Raw genomic sequence first — 19,699 nt, 5'->3', positions numbered from 1 at the left:
GTATGGTAGATCTATTTTTAACTTTTTGAGGAACCTCCATACTGGTATGAGGTGATAGCTCATTGTAGTTTTGATTTTCATTTCCTTGATAAGTGATGTTGAACATCTTTTAATGTGTCTATTGGCCATCTGTATATCTTCTTTGGAACAATGTCTATTCATATCTTCTGCCCATTATTAATTGGATTATTCAGTTTTTGGATGCTTAGTTTTATTTATATATTTTGGATACTCATCCTTTGTCAGATAGGTCATTTGCAAATACCTTCTCCCATTCTGTAGGTTGGCTTTTAGTTTTGTTGATTCTTTCCTTTGCAGATTTTTATTTTGATACCTCCAACTTTGTCCTTTTTTTCTTTTTATTTTGTTTTTAAAGATTTTATTCAGTTATTCATGAGAGACACAGAGAGGCAGAGACATAGGCAGAGAGAGAAGCAGGCTCCATACAGGGAGCCTGACGTGGGACTTCATCCCGGGCCTCTAGGGTCATGCCCTGGGCCGAAGGCGGCGCTAAACCACTGAGCCACCCAGGTTGCCCTGTTCTTTTTTTCTTAAAATTGCTTTGGCTATTCAAAATCTTTTGTGGTTCCATTCAAAGTTTAGGATTATTTGAGTTCTGTGAAAATTACTATTGGTCTTTTGATAGGTTCTGCATTGAATCTGTAGATTGCTTTGCTTAGTATGAGTATTTTAAAAAATTTTTTTATTGGAGTTCAATTTGCCAACATTTAGCATAACACCCAGTGCTCATCCCGCCAAGTGCCCCCCTCAGTGCCCATCACCCAGTCACCGCAACCCCCCCACCCACTTCCCTTTCCACTACCCCTGGTTTGTTTCCCAGAGTTAGGTGTCTTTCATGTTTTGTCACCCTCACTGATATTTTCACTCATTTTCTCTCCTTTCCCTTTATTCCCTTTCACTAATTTTTATATTCCCCAAATGAATGAGACCATATAATGTTTGTCCTTTTCTGATTGACTTATTTCACTCAGCATAATACCGTCCAGTTCCATCCACGTCGAAGCAAATGGTGGGTATTTGTCATTTCTAATGGCTGAGTAATATTCCATTGTATACATATACCAAATATTCTTTATCCATAGTATGAATATTTTAACAGTATTCTTCCAATCCATGATCATGGTGTATCTTTCCATTCATTTGCGTAGTCTTCAGTTTCTTTCATCCTGGTCTTATAGTTTTTAGAGTATATGCCTGTCATTTCCTTGGTTACATTTATTCTTAGGCATTATTTTTTTGATACAATTGTAAATGAGATTGTTTTCTTAATTTTTCTTTCTACTAGTTCATTATTAGTATATGAAAATGCAGCAGATTTCTGTATATTAATTTTGTATCCCGCAACTTTACTGAGTTCATTTATTAGGTCTAATAGATTTTGGTCTGATCTTTATGGTTTTCTATATATAGTATCATGTCATCTGCAAATAGTAACAATTTTACTTCTTTCTTACCACTTTGGTTACTTTTTTTCTTGCCTGATTGCTGCAGCTAGGGCTTCCAGTACTATATATAATAAAAATGGCAAGAATGAAATTCCCTGTTTATTCCTGATCTCAGAAGAAGAGACTTGAGCTTTTTACTATTGAGTATGATCTTATCTCCTGGTTTGTCATATATGGCCTTTTTAATGTTGAGATATGTTCACTCTGAACACATGCTGTTGAGTTTTTATCTTGAACAAATGTTGAAATTTTCATATGCTTTTTCTGCATCCATTGAGATGATCATGTGATTTGTACCTTTCATTTTATTAATGTGGTATATCACATTGGTTGATTTGTAGATATTGAACAATCCTTGTATCTCTGAAACAAATTCCATTTGTTGTGGTGAACGATCCCTTTAATGTATTGTTTAATCTCATTGGTTAAAATTTGTTGAAGATTTTTAAATCTGTGTTCATCAGGGACATTATTCTATAATTTTATTTTTTTGTAGTTTCTTTGTCTAGTTTTGTTATCAGGGTAATGCTGGCCTCATAGAATGAATTTAGAAGCATTCCTTGCTCTTCTGTTTTCTGGAATTGTTTGAGAAGGATAGCTTTTAACTAGCTTTAAATGTTAGAGAGAATTCATGTATGAAGCTGTCTGGTCTTGGATTTTTATTTGTTGGGAGCTTTATTTTATTATTCTTTCGATTTATTAGTAATTGGTCCATTCAGATTTTCTGTTTCTTCCTGATTCAGTCTTGGACAATTGTGTGTTTCTAGGACTTTATCCATCTCTTCTAGTTTCTCCAGTTTGTTGGTGTATAATTTTTTTTTTTTATGATAGGCACACAGTGAGAGAGAGAGAGAGAGGCAGAGACACAGGCAGAGGGAGAAGCAGGCTCCATGCACCGGGAGCCTGACGTGGGATTCGATCCTGGGTCTCCAGGATCGCGCCCTGGGCCAAAGGCAGGCGCCAAACCGCTGCGCCACCCAGGGATCCCTGTTGGTGTATAATTTTTTGTAGCAGTCTCATAATCCTTGGTGTTTCTGTGGTTCCAGTTGTAACTTCTCTTTCATTTCTGATTTTATTTACTTGAGCCCTCTCCTATTTTTCTTGATGAGTCTGGCTATGGATTTATCGATTTTGCTTATCTTTTCAAGGTTCAAGCTCTTGGCTCTATTGATCTTTTATGTTGTGTTTTTAGTCCGTATTCATTTCTGTTCTTATCTTTGTTATTTACTTCTTTTTCCCTTTGGGCCTTGTTTCTTCTCCATTTTCTAGTTCCTTTAGGTATAACGTTAGACAGTTTATCTGAGATTTTGTTTCTTGAGACAGGCCTGTATCATAATAAACTTTCTCTGAACTTTTTTCCTTGTGTCTCAAAGATTTTGAACCGTTGTACTTCCATTTTCGTTTGTCTCCAGGTATTTTCTGATTTCCTCTTTGATTTTTTTGTTGACCATTGGTTGTTTAATAGCATGTAGCCTCCACATCTTTGTGTTTTTTTTTGAGGTTTTTTTTTCTTATAATTTATATTTACTTTCATACCATTGTTTTCAGAAAGAATGCTGGATATGATTTTAATCTTTTAAAATTTATTAAGGCTTGTTTTGTTGGCTAACATGTTATCTATCTTGGAGAGTGTTCCATGTCCATTTGAAAATATTGTGTATTTTACTATCTTTAGATGGAATGTTCTGTATGTATCTGTCCATCTGGTCTAATGTGTCACTCACTGCCACTCTTCCCTTATTGATTTTCTGTCTGGATTATCATCCATGGATGTAAGTGGACTGTTAAGTCCCCTACTATTATAGTATTAGGTATAGTATTATGTATAGTATTCACTTCTTATGTCTGTTAATATGTGCTTTACATATATCAATGCTCTTATGTTGGGTGAATATATATTTACAGCTGTTATATCTTCTTGTTGGATTGACCCTTTTATCATTATGTAATTCCCTCCTTTGTGTCTTGTTACAGTCTATGTTTTAAAGTGTATTTTGTCTAAGTATTATTACCTCAGCTTGTTTTTTGTTCCATTTGCATGGAATATATTTCTTCATCCCTTTCACTTTCAGTCTGTATGTGTTTTTATGTCTCATCCAGGCAGTATATAGGTGGGTATTGTTTTTTTTTATCCATTCAGTCACCCTATGTCTTTTGATTATAGCATTTATCCGATTTACATTTAAAGTAATTATTGGGAGCCCCTGGCTGGCTCATTTGGTGTAGTGTGCAAATCTTGATCTCAGGGTTGTAAGTTCAAGACTCATGTTGGGTGTAGAGATTACATAAAAATAAAATCTTTTAAAAAATTAAAATAAAGTTATTATTATTATTCTTAGAGCACATGTGAGGGGGGAATGGGAGGGGCAGAGAGAGAGAGGGGGAGAGAGAAACCCAAGAAGCTACACACCCAGGGCAGAGCCTGATACGGGGCATGATCCCACAATCATGATCTGAGCAAAAGTCAAGAGTCATGCTTAACTGACTGAACCACCCACACACCCCATAAAGTATTTATTAATATGTATGTACTAATTGCCATTTTGTTATTTGTTTTTTGGTTGTTTTTGTAGTTCTTCTCCATTGTTTTTTTCTCTTGCTGTCTTCCCTTGTGATTTGATGATTTTCTCTGGGTTACATTTGGGGTTTTTTTTTTTTGTGTATCTCTTATAGATTTTAGCTTTTACCATGAGGTTCCCATATAACATCCTGTGTATATAACAGTCAATATTAAGTTGACAGTTTCTTAACTGCAAACACATTCTAAAAATACTATATTTTTATCCCTCCCAACCACATTTTATGTGTATGACCTCATATTTTATATCTTTTCATTTTTGTATATCACTTTACTAATTTTTATAGGTATAATTTTACTATCTTTGACTACTCCTTATTTCTCCTGATGGTTGTGGGCTGCTGCTGTGGCTGCTATGGGCTTGCTGATGGGCAGAGCTGGTCCCCTCCTTTCTAGAAAAAGTGTTGCTTTGGAGGTGTGCTGGTTCGGGCCGGGACTAAGTGCGCTGGGTGTGGTGGAGCAGTTGTCACTTTGAGGGGGATTGGCAGTCTTAACTGGGTCTGCCTGACAGATGTGGTGGGTTAGGGAGTGCTCTGTACTTGTATCTTCCAGAATGAATGGGTTGAGTGGGTTGGGCCTGGGATGCATGCTGGGACCAGGTGAGTGGTGGTATTAAGGCAAATGGTGAGTGTCAGAACTGGCTCCTGCCAGCATCTGGCCAACTAGGCTGAAGGAGGCCAAGAAAAATAGCATCCAACAGCACTTCCATTCCTGGAGAAAACTACAGGTCCCTGTCCCCTCACCACATTCCCTAAAACCAGTCAATTATTAGGGAGTAACTCTGAGTTGGAATGATCTATTATAGTGACCCTTGGAGAAAGGAGTATCATTTCCAGATAGCCCCTGACTTCCTCAGAGTTAAACCCCACTAGTTTGCAAAGCTAGACATATTTTTGGGAATTGTTTTTCCAATGCAGGTCCTCAGGGTGGGGTGCCCAGTGTGGGGCCTGGTCCCTCTTTTCCTCAGGCAGGACCTGTAATCCTGTGGCATCCCTTCCACTTCTGGGTCAAAGTGCCAGGTGTTTGTTTACAGAGCACATCTCTGCCCTTCCTGCTCTTTTTTCCACAGCTGTTTACTCTAGCTGTGGAAGAGCTGTTCTTATAGTCCTTAGGTCATTTTCAGAGTATGTTGCATTTTATGTAGTTGAAGCCTCAGTGTGTCTGTGGGAAGAGGTGAGCTCAGGATCCTCCTACTCTTCCCTGAATATATTTTTTATTTCCTTAAATGGATTCTGTGTTCATCATGTGTGGTGATGTTGTCATGATCTTGCAGCTAGTGGGTAGGATAGAATTAGACAAGGTGCACTGCTGTCACCAGAAGAGGAAAACTATACCTTTATGATTAATTAGGTGGAAGTGCATCTTTATCATAGAGATTAATAGTTCACATCACCTAGAGTCACCTAGGATATGAGATACTGTGAAGTTAAAAAAAAAAGGATGCTTGATTTAGGAGTTTCGATGTCTATTTTGATGCTGCCTTTTTTCATTGCTAATTTTGTTTATTAGGCCATTATGATAGTGGGCTATATGGAAAGGGGTCAGAAATCTGCTGATTTAAGACAAGCCAAACTTGTCTGGCTTAAGAGGGCCATTGTGACAATGAGAAAGTATCACTCATTTAGAAGAGAAGATTGAGAGTGATGGAAATAACCAGTTTTCTATGACTTGAGATATCATTCACTGATATTAAAAAATGAACCCATTACATTATTCTCATAAACGTCACAGTAGTTTGATTTTCTGCTTAATTTAGTGCCCAAAATGATGTAGACTCCGTAAGAGTTGAGAATGGCTCTAAGTGACTGTGTGTGGGTTAGATCTGTTTACCTGTGTTAAGGATGAATCTGCTTTCCCTGCATATAAAGGACTTTCGCTGGCTTTAATTAGCCTTACTATATAGGGCAACACTCTCTGATGAGAGGAAATGAGTTATTTCATGTAAATTCATTCAAGAAAAATTAGCGAGCACCTTCTGACCCATGTCCTGAGGCTGTAGAGGTGAACAAGGCAAAAACCTACTCTTACTCCCAGAGACAGTCACAGGATCCCATTCATTTTCTTTGTTCTTCTCAAATTCTGCAGAAAGGCCTTAGAAGGTCTAGCACATCTTCCTTGACTCTTGGTGTATGGAGTCATAACTATAAGGAGGAAAAGGAAAGCTGGTCTCTAGCTCCATCAAGCTGAAGTGCTGCCCTTAGTTAGAAACCCTTGTTTAATCCTTGTGTGCCCCCAAGTACCTTCTTGATTGTTATCTATATCCCTTTCCAGTAACTTAATGGAGACTGTAAGATCATGGTTGTGACCATCGTCATTTAATTTCCAACTGCAGAAATAGTGGAAATACAAGCTGCCAAAGGATTTGTATAAGAATAGGTAATTTCCATGACATAGTATGACGTGACAGGCACCTAATGGTCCTGCCTGTTTGAAAAATGTTACTTCCGGGATCCCTGGGTGGCGCAGCGGTTTGGCGCCTGCCTTTGGCCCAGGGCGTGATCCTGGAGACCTGGGATCGAATCCCATGTCGGGCTTCCGGTGCATGGAGCCTGCTTCTCCCTCTGCCTGTGTCTCTGCCTCTCTCTCTCTCTCTCTCTCTCTGTTACTATCATACGTAAATAAAAATTAAAAAAAAAAAGAAAAATGTTACTTCCATAGGTACTGAAGTCTTAACCATTTGTCTGACATTTCCATGATTTGGTTAGACCTGTGCCTCTGAAGATTTTTGTTGGTTAGTTTGGGTTTTGGGTTTTAGTTAACAGAATCACTTTAAAAAAAATTAGAGAGGGAGGGGGAAGAGGTAGAGGGAGAAGGAAAGAAAGAATCTTGAGCAGACTCTGTGCCCAGCAAGGAGCCTGATGTGGGGGCTCCATCTCACGACCCTGAGCTGAAATCAAGAGTTAGATTCTTAACTGAGGTGCCCCAGCAGAACCACTTTTTATTCCTTTTTACAGATTTTTTTTACTGATTTATTAGAGAGAGATAGAGAGAATGAGAGAGGAAGGGGCAGAGGGAGAAGAAGCACACTCCCCACTGAGCAGGGGGCCTGATGTGGGGCTCGATCCCAGGACCCCTGGCATCATGACCCAAGCCAAAGGCAGACACATAACCAACTGTGCCTCCCCCAACAGAACTACTTTTTTAAAACCATGAATTAACATGAGCCCATTGCTGTACTGTCCTGACCACATTATATAGGTCTGTAATTCATGCTGACAACCCATTTTTTGCCTTCTCTTCATGTTTACTCTACTTAGCATTGTTTTAACATAATGACATTCTGATAACCTGTACATGCTCACTAAAACTTGAAAGATGGGAATTCTAGAACTCCTTATCTGTCTATTCATTTATTTTTAGAACTACTTTTTTATTGTTTGGTGTTATTGGTAAGTATGAGCATTTCTGGAGTCCTTCAGATCCAGTTTTAAATTCCACTGCATAGTCATGTAGATAGAAGTTATCTGCTGTAACAAAGGCCCCCAAATGCAGTGCCTTAAACAAGCTTGTTCTTTCCCACATCAGGGTTGGATGGCAGCTCCTCAGTTATTAGGCTCTTTCTGTCTTGTCCTGCTATCCTCAAAGAGCATCTTCCATGTTGTGATTAGAGCTGGCTGCTTTAACTCAATATCACATTCTTATTCTAACCAAAGGGATGGCAGAAGGGGCAGGAGATAAGACACTCCTTCCACTTAAGGATATAGCTTAACAGTTTGTGTATATCCATTTCTCATATATCCCACTGGCCAGACCTTAGTCCTGTGGTGACACCTAGCTATAAGGGAGTCTGGAAAATGTGGTCCTTAACTATGTGGCCATGTGCCCAGTTAATATTATTTTATTAGAAGGAAAGAAAAGGTATTGGGGGGCAACTCACAGTCTCTGCTGTACACTCTCACATCAAATTTTGTGATTTCTCTGGGAATATTATTTTCATAAATATTGGGTACCCAGTTGCTTTAGAATTAGAATCCAAACTTGTCAGCATGACAGATTTTGGCTCCTGACTCTCCCTCTAGCTCCTCTCTCAGCCCTCCTAATGTTGCATTCTAAATTGCACTTCTGCCAACTATTGCCCTCATACTTTTGTAATTGCAACTTTTCCTGAAATGATGTCTACTTTTTGTTCTTCAGGAGTTTAGTTGTCACCCGTCCTGGGAACATTTCCTTGAGCCTCTTCTATTTCACAGCTGCTGCTCATTGTCTCTTTCATATATTTTTATAGTATCATATGTGTCTTTCTTTTGTGATCTTTATTACAAGGAGTGCTTTTACTTCCCTGTGTCTCCCACTGAGGGACAAGGGCCAGGTCAGTCACCTCTATGTTGTCTGCTATGATACCTGATCCTGATGTTTTACTACTGTTTGTTGAGTGAGAAAATGAGTGAATGGCTATTTAGCTTACTAATTGTGGCTGATTAAGCTGGGAGCTCTTTTGTCATTTGGAAATTGCCGTACTTAGAATATTACTCAGTAGCCAGGACTGGGTCAGTTTATAATAGGCATTGGTAAAATAAAATAGCTTGAAATATTTATCAGATGACTAAAACATATACACATTATAGGAGATGCAAAAAATAGATGTGTAGAATTTCAGAGCAAGAGGGAGCCCTAGGTATCATCTATTCCAACCCTACTGCTTTTAGAAAGGTATATAATATATTGGAGAGGAAAAAGTTAAATCACTTGCTCAAGGGCCTCTGTGTTCAAGGAGCTTGCAGTGTCATTGGGTAGATGATATGTACAGACGTGAAAAATGTGATTGACAAAAAGTGCCCAAAGAGTAGAGAAGGCTGAACTGGTCAAGGTAGGTTCAACCATAGCCTTAGGTTTAGAGGTGAGTATTGATGGCTGGGAAGGATTTTGATATGAGAGGATATTTTAGATGTAGGCAATGTGTGAATAAAAGTACACATATAAGGGATGCCTGGGGTGGCTCAGTCAGTTAAGCCTCTGACTCTTGATTTTGGCTCAGGTTATGATCTCAGGGTCATAAGATCGAGTTCTGTGTAAGACTCCTTGCTGGGCATGGAGCCTGCTTAAGGTTCTCTCCTTCTGGGGCTCCTGGGTGGCTCAGTGTTTGAGCATCTGCCTTTGGCTCAGGTCGTAATCCTGGGGTCATAGGATTGAGTCCCATATCAGGCTCCCCATAGGGAGCCTGCTTCTCCCTTTGCCTATTATCTCTGCCTCTCTCTCTCTCTCTCTGTCTCATGAATAAATAAATAAAATCTTTAAAAAAAAAGGTTCTCTCATTCCCTCTCACTTTACCTCTCCCCCCTTAAAAAAGTGCACATATAAGAATTTATAGGTGACTGTTGGGATCTGTTCCATTGAATGGTATTTACTAACAAGAGAGAGGAGAAAAATAGAGTCAGAAAATGGAGGGACTTGAATACCATACTGCAGAAGGAAACCACTGGCACTTTTTGAGTTGGTGACTGATATAATGAAAATGATTTTTGCATGTTTTATTTGACTGGTAGGTGGACTGAGTTGAAGGCTAAATGGGTCGTGAAACTGGCACATTGTCTAACATGCTGACTAAAAAACATTAACTTAGTGGATTCCAAAGTTTTTGCTCGATGGCAAAAATATGAAACAGCAGGAGTTCCTGTGATAATTAACATGTCTGCTTTTTTCTTAATGGAAAAAGTAAGCCCAAGCAGCAAGTTTGTAATATTATAACGTGCATATATTAGTCATGACGTGACATACTGTAGATAATTGCATAAACTCTCACGTCACACTATTAAGCTGTACAAATTCCGGAAGTAACTGAGAATGTGGTAGCAGCTGCAGCACCAGGCCTTGCTCTTTTGCCAGTCCAGCCAATTAACATGAAGTGGCATGAACCTCTCAATGCATTTGGAAACTATTTTTGTTTAAAAATGTTTTCTTAGGAAACTAGAATGGAATATTGTACTTTGGTGCAAAACAGAAGCAAAGAGAGAACAATAGAGATATATACTCACTTTATCTAAAAATGGAAAATATTTATATGGTTAGGGATGAGTGTACTTCTTTAAGGGCAATATATGTGTGTCTGTGAAGGGATCTGTAGATGGGCTTAATGTAGGCTTTCAAAAAAGTCTAAGTTTATAGCTTCAGAAACATATATTGAATACTTAATCATTTTTTAAGGTCCTCTATGAGAAGAGTTTGATATTTATCTTTCTCCTAAGAATTACAGGGAAAAATCCAGTTAAATGAAGGTTCATTTAAGCTGTGTTTATTTGAGCCTAGCATATTTATGAAACATTTTAGGAAGCTTACCCAAAAAATGTTTGTTTCAGATGTTGTACAATTAAAAGTGTCAATACATATTCTATAGTAGTTTTGTACTTCAGCATGATTTAAAGTTAACTGTATGTTGGCTTTCGAAAATTAAAAGCATTTTCACAAATAAAAGAGTATATTTTTCCTCTGACCCCTCACCCCCTACTGTGTTAGAAAATTTGGTAAACTTTAGCCCATTATAAGCTTCTTATGCCTTTATAAAAACATGAAAATCCATTAACAGCTAGTTTCAGCATCATATACTATTATAAGACTTGTTATTGTAGGAAAGTCATGCTATTGAATATGCCTTTAAGACATAAAATCAGTTCTCATGATCTCCTAGCTATAATGTATTTTTAAAAATTCATTTGTTCTAGTTCCCAATGTGATTGAAATACTAATTGGAATACTTAAAATAATTTGCAGTATATTATTTAATAGGAATCTTTCAATAAACATCAGCACACAGGCTGCCTATGTATTACATAAAATCGTACTTAATCATTGTAGTCTTAAGAATTATAGTAGCAGTTAAGTGTATTAGCTCTAAGCCTGACTTAAAATTAGACTTCCACTTGCTACTTGCGTGTTAATAAGCAAGTTACTTAATTTCATTGGGTTATGGTTGCCTTGTCTCAAATGGAAAAAACAAAGAATTTTATAGGAATCAAATAAGGATGCCTGGGTGGCTAAGTGGGTTAGCCATCTGAGTCTTGATTTCGGCTCTGGTCATTCTTGGAGTCTTGAGGTAAGCCCTGCATCAGGTTCTCCACTCAGCAGGGTGTCTGCTGAAGATTGTCTCTCTCCCTCTTCTTGTGCCCCTTCCCCTGCCCCCTCTCTCTCAAAAATAAGCAAATAAATCTGTGAAAAGAATAAAATAATGCATGCAAGTGTTTAGCACAGTACCTACAAAATTTTAAGGTCCACTGAATGCTAGCTATTATTATTTTATATAAATAGTATAATTTGATTTTCAAAAGAATCTTGGCTGTTAGTTTAAATTTTTTCCAGCTATTTTATTTAAAGCAAACATCTATAGAAGAAAAAACATCAAAAGAATGAGGTAGGTGACAACATCAGCAACTTAATAGCTATCAAAGAATAGGGGACATTTTTGTCAGGTAAATTACTTGTTATTGTTGTCAAGTACTTGGACAAATAACTAAAGAAAATGACAAAAATTAACCACCAGGCTTTGAATGATTTTGCCTTACCTCTTATTGATAGGATTTGTTTTGAATTGCCTCAGTATTAATTAGGAAATACCTTGATTTTAATTAGACTTTTAAAAAACTTTATTTTGTTTTTTTTTTTAAACTTTATTTTGAAATAATTACTGATTCACAGGCACTTGAAAAGACAGAACAGAAAGAAATCATGTGTCCTTCTCCTTGTTTTCCCCAATGTAACTGTAGTACTTTATCAAAGCCTAAAAAATTGACATTGGTACAAAGTGTTTATAATTCTATACTGTTTTGTCTCATTGTATATGCATGTAACCACCTCCACATCAAGATATAGAACTATCCTATCTTCATAAACACAATTTAGACAACTCAATAAGGAAGGAAAGAAATCTATTGTATTTACCCATATTTTTCTTACCATGTTCTTTCTTTCTTCCTGATATTGCAAGATTTCTTGTTTTATCATTTCCTTTCAGTTTAGACATCCTCCTTTAGCCTTTCTTTTAGAGTTGGTCTGCTGGTAACAAATTCAGAGTTTTCCATATCTGGGAATACATTGATTTCTCCTTCATTTCTGAAGGATATTTTTGCTGGATATCGGATTCTGGGTTGCCAGTTCCTTTCTTTCCATACTCGAAAAATCTTGTGTGCCCCTTCCTTATGGCCTCCATGGCTTACTGATGAAAAATCTGTCATGTGAATTATTCTATCCTGTAGGTCAGGTGGCATTTCTCTGTCTCTGATTTCAAGATATTTTTATTTGTCAAAAGTATGACTGTGGTGTATATTAGATTAGATTTCTTCAGATTTACCCAATTTGGGGTTCACACAGCCTCTTGAATTTGTAGGCTTATTTCTTTTGCCAAATTTGGTAAGTTTCCAACCATTATTCCTTTGAGAACTCTTTCAGCTGAACCCTATTTTTCTCTCCCTCTCGGACTCTGATGGCATGAATGTTAAATCTTACATTACAGTCCCCCAAATCCTGATGTTCTCTTTGTTTTTTCTCTCCCTTTTGTTTAGGTTGGCTAATTAGTATTATTCTGTCTTTGAGTTCACTGATTATTCTCTTCTCCTTTCATTCTTCTGTTGAATCTATCTGCTGAGTATTTTATTTCAGTTATTGTATTTTCTAGTTTTAAAAGTTCCATTACATGCATCTTTATATTTTCTATTTCTTTACTGTGACTTCTATTTCTGTTCACTGAGATCATTTTTTCGTTTGTTTCGGGCATGTTCATAATTGCTTGTTCAAGGATTTTTATGATGGCTGTTTGAAAATCTTTGTCACATAATGTTAACATCTCTGTCATCTTGATGTTGACATTTATTTATTTTGTCATTCGGCTTGAGATCCTTTTGATTATTGGTATGAGTGATTTTTTTTTGGATATAGACTTGGACATCTTAAGCATGTCACAAGATTTGGAATTGCATTTAAGCCTTCTGCTTTACCCAGCTTCTCCTGGCACCACTCTGTCAGGGTTGAGGACAATGGTGCCTCATTATTGCCAGGTGGGTCTAGACATTCACATTCCCCAGTTGACCTCTGTTGATGCTTGAGGGGTCAGTTCTTCATTACTGATGGGTGAAGGTGGGAGTACTGGTTCCTTATAAGGCCTCCAGTGATACATCCCTGACTGAAAAGGGTAGGAGTGCATTGTTACTGCTCTGTGCATGGTCTCCACTGGTGCAATGGCAGGAGATAGCCACATTACCACTGGACGATGTGCAAATTCTGACTCTCCAGCCGGCCTCCTCTCACACCACCCCATCAGGGGCTAATGTGCCTCATTACAGCCTTGTGAGGGTGGAAGTTTAGGCTCCCTGCCAAGCCTTTAGTGATGTGGGGATAGTTAGATTTTTTCTGTGGTGTTTGGCTGGAGTAGAACAGTTCTTGTCTAAAAGTGTTCTGTCCTGCTAAGCTGCCCCTTTCCTGATGATTTGGTTAGGTGAACATACCTTTCTTAGGGTTTTTCCCCCCCTTCATGCTCATTGTCATTTCTGGGTTTTCAGCTTCAGCTTCACACCGGGAATATATGAGGTTAGTAGAAAACTCACCACTATGTTGTTCCTTGCTCCTGAGTTCCCTAGCCAGTCTGCCTCTCCTCTCCACCTTTCAGAGCATTCTTGTATTTGTTTTGTATATAACACCCATGGCTTTTGGCTGGACTTTGTAGGAGGAATAGGAAGAAAGACATCTACTTCATCTTTTCAAAAGGAGAAGTTTGACTGACTTATTTTCGGTGTTTCTGAAATCTTACTAATTATTAAGGTTTAATTACATCTCAGAATTTGAACCTGGAGACTTATCCTGACTGAGACATTTTGGAGTAGCTTTGTATGCCATCATTTTACTTTAGTAGTAATCTTGTTTAAAGGTATCTTTATATAGGCAACATTTCTTTAGAAGGCAAAGTGCTAATTCAAGAGGCATCACACACACCCCCATTCAAGAGTCTGTTACACCTTTAAAATTTTGCATATATTAAACAGATACGCCTTGAGATAAGGGCAATAAAAGAGGACGGATGTATAGATGACAGATTTCACAGAGAATAAAATCTTAGAGTAAGAGTGCAAGACTAGTGTCATACTGAATTTAGTAATGTAATTATAATGCTTAAGTAATGATTAAACTTGCATGTTATTGCAGCATTAGTTAACTAGCAAACACATAATTCTTCTTAAAATCCTTTAGAGACATATTGTATTGGCACACATTATTGTTTTACATGTCCTGAAACAGTAAATATAGATTGGACTGATTGAAAGACTTGCTGCTTTAGCAATGAATTTCCTTGGTACCTTAGTATCTCACTGTGATTTTACTTTGTCTTTTCTGTTGTTTTCCTCTTAAAGGAGTTAGAGAACATGGCTTCAAAATAATTGCAGTGGCAAAGCCTTTCTTTTGCTCCTAGAGTTGAGGTATACTGCTAGAAGGGGCCATTGATGGCCCCAGAGATAAAATTTATCTTAGGATAATGAAATATTCAGAGCCGAATGTGAACATACATATCACTCCACTCAGTTGAGAGGTGAAGAATCTGAAGCCCAGAGATTGTTGTCAGACTTGGGTGAGTTAACTACTTAGAAAGAAGTGGCACTTGAATTCAGATTCCCTGATCTTGAGGCCATTGTGTTTTCCATTAGCTGGTACAGTGAGGGGAGACTGTGTCCTAGAGCCTGCTCCAAAATTATGGTGGGGGGATGGCAAGGACAAAAGTAACTATAGAATGTGGTAGAAAGTTACTGCTCAACTTTGCGCAGTGGCAGTATCGTAGCCAATGAGGTTTATCCGAGGCGCGATTATTGCTAATAGAAAGTTACTGCTCTAATAAAAGAGGGTCAGATAAAGTTCTGTGAAATGTAATTATTTAGTCATTTAAAAATATACTTCCATTCAAAAATGTACTTCAGTTCTGTCCTATGAATACATAGGGAAAAGGAAAGAAGTCAGAAAACTAACTTCCAAACCCTTTAAGTGAGTAAGATCCTTGAGTTTGTGGATTTTTAGTTTGAAAAGTCATGCTCCTAGTGTAAAAATGTAGACAGTAGTGCTTGGTTTAGACTTTTTCATAATTTATTTAACCCAAGGTAAATTTTTATATATAGGCACACCTCATTTTATTGTACTTTGCTTTTATTGCACTTCACAGATATTGTGTTTTTATAAATTGAAGGTTTGTGACAGCCCTGCATTGAGTCTGTCAGTGCCATTTTTACAAAGCATTTGTATGTCTCTGTTTCACATTTTGACAATTCTTGAACTATTTCAAACTTTTTCATGATTATTATATTTGTTATGGTGATCTGTGATCTTTGATGTTCCTATTCTGACTGTTTTAGAGCATCATGAAATGCATGCATATAAGATGGTGAACTTAATTTATAAATTTTGTGTGTGTTCTGACTGCTCCATTGACCACACGTTCTCCAGTCTCCTTCTTCTGGGGCCTCCCTATTTCCTAAGACACACAATATTGAAATTATTTAAATTAACAACCCTACAATGGCCTGTAAGTGTTCAAATGAAAGGGGCCATGTGTCTCTCATTTGAAATCACTAGATAGAAATGGTGAAGCTTAGTGAAGAAGGCTTGTCATAAGCTGAGACAGGCTGAAAGCCAGGCATCTTGCACCAAACAGTTAGCCTCCTTGTGAATGCAAAGAGAAAGTTCTCGAAGGAAATTAAAAGTGCTACTCCAGTGACTACATGAATGATACATAAGCAAAACAGCCTACTGCTGATACAGAGAAAGTTTGAGTGGTCTGGACAGAAGATCAAACCAGCCGCAGCATTCCCTTAAGCCAAAACCTAATCCGGAGCAAGACCTTAACACTCTTCTATTCTATGAAGGCTGCAAGAGAGGAAGAAGCTGCAGGAGAAAAGTTCGAAGCCAGGAGAGGTTGGTTCATGAGGTTTAAGGGAAAAGCCATCTGTATAATGTGACAGTGCAAGGGGAAGCAGCAAGTGCTGATGTGGAAGTTGCAGCAAGCCATCCAGAAGGTCTAGCTAGGATGGGTAATGAAGAGGCTGCTACGACACACCAGGTTTTGATGTGTAGATGAGACAGCCTTCTATTAGAAGAAGATGCTATCCAGGACTTTTGTAGCAAGAGAGGAAGAGTCCACGCCTGGCTTCAAAGCTGCAAAGGACAGGCCGATGCATTAAGTTTTCAAGGCGACTATAGCCCGTGACTTTAAGTTGAAGCCAACATCATGGATGGTTCCGGAAATCCCAGGGCCTTAAGAATTGTGCTAAGTCTACTCTGCCTGTGCTAACAGGAATGACAAAGGCTGGATGACAGCACCTCTGTTTATAGCATGGTTTGCTGAATGTTTTATGCCCACTGTTGAGACCTAGTGCTCAGAAAAAAAAAGATTCCTTTCAAAATGTTACTGCTAGCTGACAACTCACCTGGTCACCCAAAAGCTCTGGTGGAGACGAGGGTACTACAAGATTCATGTTTTTGCTCCGGCTAGCACAACGTCCATTCTGTAGCCGTGGATCAGGGAGTCATTTTGAGTTTAAAGTCTTATTATGTAAGCAACACATTTCGTAAGGTTCTATCTGCCATGGATCGTGAGTCCTCTGATGGATCTGGGCAAAGTCAGTTGAAAACCTTCTGGAAAGGATCCCCCATTCTAGATGACATTAAGAACATTTGTGATTCGTGAGAAGAAGTCAAAATGTCAATGTAAAAGGAGTTTGGAAGAAGTTGATTCCAACTGTCATGGATGACTTTGAGGGAGGCAGTAAGTGCAGATGGGGATGGGGTAGAAATAGGCAGAGAACTAGAAGCAGAAGTAGAGCCTGAAGATGGGACTGAATTTCTGCACACTGAGGATCCAACTTGAACAGACGAGGAGTTGCTTCCTATGGATGAGCAAAGAAAGCAAAGAGAGTGGTTTCTTGAGATGAAATCTACTCCTGGCAAAGATGCTGCAGAGATGGTTGAAATGACAACAAAGGATTTAGAATATTCCCATATATTTAATTGGTAAAGTGAGTGCAGAGTTTGAGAGAATGGACTCCAATTTTGAAGGAAGTTCTAGTGTAGGTAAAATGCTATCAAACAGGATCTCTTGCGATGGAGAAATTGTGAAAGGAAGATTGTATCGATGTGGCAGACTTCATTGTTATCTTATTTTAAGAAATCGCAATGGCCACTGACCCTTCAGCAACCACCATCCTGATCAGTCAGCAGCCATGCAACTTTGAGGTGAGAGTCTCCACCAGCAAAAAGATTACAACTTGTTGAAAGTTTAGATACTGGTTAACATTTTTTTTAGCAATGAAACATTTAAAAATCAAGATGTGTAAATTTTTTAGACATAATGCTGTTGCACACTTACTAGACTCCAGTATAGTATAAGCAACTTCTTTTAAACAAAAATTTTATGTGCACTGGGAAATAAAAAAAATCATTTAGGTCACTTTATTGTGATACTCTATTGCAGTGGTCTGGAACTGCACCTGCTATATCTCTGAAATACGCCTCTAAATAGATGACAAATAAGTAAATGTACATATATATAAGATATATATATATATTGGTATGTGTATATTTATATAAACATGATTAGATTCAATAAGAGGTTCAAAGAGCTGGACATCTCACTATAAGGGCAATTTTCTTTTAGTATCTTTGTTTTGTTTTTGTTTTGCTATTTTTTGATAACTGCAACAAAACTGATCTAAAATTGCAGCTTCTGGAAGGACCATTTGTTCTAGCTCATTTTGTACCTCCCCTTGAACTTGACCCTGGTGTCTCATGGGGCCTTGTGTTGAAGAGCAGGGTCTCTGAAGACATCCTTGTTGACCATAGTTTTTTGTCCTAGAGGATATCCACACAATACCTTGTGGATATGAGGTGATTGTAGTTATAAACCTTCACAAAATACTTGATCTTTGACAATTTGGCAATTTCTTCTTGCCCATGGGAGCTGTAACTTTGCAGGGAGAGCAGTCCATTCCAGCCACCAGAGCATGACTGTAGGGACAGTCTGATGTGCCATCATCAATGTTCTTCACGATGACCACTTTGTGTCCAGAATAGCATCCAGCCAGGACCAGCATCACCCTCCCAAGTTTCATGAACTTGCCTATCTCAACACCAGCCACTCAGGCTTCCAACAGAAAGAAGGGAGATTTTTTTCTCTCTTTTACAGATTTTATTTATTCATGAGAGACACACAGAGAGAGGCAGATACATAGGCAGAGGGAGAAGCAGGCTCTATGCAGGGAGCTTGATGTGGGACTTGATCCTGGGACTCTGGGAATACGCCCTGAGCTGAAGGCAGGCGCTCAACCACTGAGCCACCCAGTTGTCCCAAGAAGGGAGATTTTTCTAATAAAGCTTTGAACAGTGGAATGAGTCATCTCAGGATACAGGGACTTCTGTCCCTGGAAGTGATGAAGGAAAGGCTCATTGACCTTTGACAGGAACAATAGTTTAGATGAGAATTAAGCATTGTATCGGTGGTGGGATCTAAATGATCTATGAAGTTCCCTTTGGACTCAAGATTTTTTTTGTTTTTGGACTCTTAAGATTTTATTATTTAAATTGTTTCAATTGCTGCCTAAACTTTGGGGACACAAGCATAATTTAAATATTTTAATTTCCTCACTTGACACAGGAGAAATCCTTTATTTCTTGATTTTTAGAGATTGAAAGTGTCATATCTAACATTTAAAAAATCTGTCATTGAGTAGCATTCTCATTATTGGAATTATATTTTATATTAGGCATCACCAAAACTGTGTTTCGTTAGAAGTGTATGTAGGACCAACATTTTAGTGCATCCCTCATGGGTGGAGGAATTGAAGCAAGATACCAGATTTAGCTTATGTGCTGGAGATTTCCCACTATAACAAAATATGAATGTGTTTTAATTTCTAGTAGTGGTCAGTACAATATTGTGCAATGTTTCTTTTTTAAAAATTTTTTTAAAATTTTTATTTATTTATGATAGTCACAGAGACAGAGAGAGAGAGGCAGAGACACAGGCAGAGGGAGAAGCAAGCTCCATGCACCGGGAGCCCAACGTGGGATTCGATCCCGGGTCTCCAGGATCGCGCCCTGGGCCAAAGGCAGGCGCCAAACCGCTGCGCCACCCAGGGAACCCTGTTTCTTATCAATATAGATATTTCAGGTCCTTTCTAGTCTTTATTATAGCATAATTCATATACGTAGCAAAACACTTAAAACACTCAAAAACTATCCATGAAAAATAAGTCTTCTCTCTCTAGGGGCAGACATCGTTAGTTTTTATTTTTGTCTTTATGTGTACAGATGTTTTCTCTGCAAATAAAAGTAGGTGCATATATCCTCTTTTAAATACAAATGAGAGGGCAGCCCTGGTGGCTCAGCGGTTTAGTGCCACCTTTGGTCCGGGGTGTGATCCTGGAGACCTGGGATCGAGTCCCATGTCAGGCTCCCTGCATGGAGCCTGCTTCTCCCTCTGCCTGTGTCTCTGTCTCTGTCTCTCTGTCTCTCTCTCTGTCTGTCATGAATAAATAAATAAAATATTAAAAAAATAAATAAATACAAATGAGAATGAATAATAGAAACTGCTCTTTGCGTGCTTAAAAAAAGATTTAATATATGTTATAGATCTTTCCATGTCAGGACAAAAATACCTACTTTATATAATTTTTAACAACTGATATATAATTCATATACA

At 38.1% G+C, this 19,699-nt stretch overlaps 1 protein-coding gene, 1 non-coding gene and 1 pseudogene across 14 annotated transcripts in view; 2 read left to right on the top strand and 1 right to left on the bottom strand.

The window, feature by feature from the left end:
- The window catches only part of KLHL13 (kelch like family member 13), a 209,917-nt gene that overhangs the window by 15,285 nt on the left and 174,933 nt on the right, over positions 1-19,699 (top strand). The gene's annotated exons all lie outside the window — the stretch shown is intronic.
- LOC119868679 lies at positions 14,769-14,905 on the top strand. The gene has a single exon (XR_005386648.1). It is a non-coding gene; the product is annotated as a U4 spliceosomal RNA (small nuclear RNA).
- Positions 17,711-18,116, bottom strand: LOC100687126 (annotated as a pseudogene).

This window comes from Canis lupus, chromosome X (assembly GCF_011100685.1).
Source record: "Canis lupus familiaris isolate Mischka breed German Shepherd chromosome X, alternate assembly UU_Cfam_GSD_1.0, whole genome shotgun sequence".
NCBI lineage: Eukaryota > Metazoa > Chordata > Mammalia > Carnivora > Canidae > Canis > Canis lupus.
The sequence above is the reverse complement of the archived record's forward strand: the minus strand, read 5'-3'. Positions and strand labels throughout refer to the sequence as shown.